The sequence below is a fragment of the Penaeus monodon genome, chromosome 20, assembly GCF_015228065.2.
Source record: "Penaeus monodon isolate SGIC_2016 chromosome 20, NSTDA_Pmon_1, whole genome shotgun sequence".
Lineage (NCBI taxonomy): Eukaryota > Metazoa > Arthropoda > Malacostraca > Decapoda > Penaeidae > Penaeus > Penaeus monodon.
The window spans coordinates 21,328,734-21,329,375 of record NC_051405.1 but is presented as its reverse complement, the minus strand read 5'-3'; the positions used below and the strand labels follow the sequence as shown (position 1 = coordinate 21,329,375).

The window sequence follows — 642 nt, the reverse complement described above, 5'->3', positions numbered from 1 at the left end:
GGGAGGGGGTAATGGTGGGTGGAGGGAAGGGGGTATTGTGGGTGGTGGGGAATAAATTAGAGGTTTGGGGGAGGAGGAGAAAACTGGGTATGGAGGGAGGGGAATAAACTAGAGATTTGGGGGAGAAGTGGGCAACTTGGGCTTGGGTGGGAGGGGGATAGTGAGGGTGGTTTGGGTAATGGGGGTGGAGGGAGGGGAACGTGGGTGACAAGATATGGTATGACAATGAGGGAAGAAGGAGGGGTGTAGGGGAAGGGCAGATGAGGGAGGAAGTGGAGGAAGGAGAGAGGTAGAGGAAGAGGGGAAGCAGAAGGGGAAGAGAGAGGAGGGGGGAGGGGATAAAGGAAGTACGAGAGGGGATGGGCGGAAGGGAAGACGAGGAGGGGAAGGGAAGGTGGGGGAGGAAAAGGGAGAAAATGGGACACGGAATGGGTAGGCAAATGGCGGAGAAAGAAGAAGAGGAAGGAGGGAAAAAACAGGGTTGAGAGAGGGATAAAAATGTAAAAAACGCATCATCCTCGTTGCGAAAAGCGCCAGGCTGGAATAAAAGGGAGAGTTAGACATCTTGCAAAAGGTTATTCCAAGAGATAGTTCACGAGTTCTATGTTTCAGGTGGTCTTGTTCAGGGAAGCTGAAGAATCA

The 642-nt window shown here is 52.5% G+C and overlaps 1 protein-coding gene across 1 annotated transcript in view; it reads right to left on the bottom strand.

The window, feature by feature from the left end:
- Positions 1-642, bottom strand: part of LOC119585702 (chloride channel protein 2-like) — a gene marked incomplete in the record, with an annotated part of 67,264 nt that overhangs the window by 21,846 nt on the left and 44,776 nt on the right.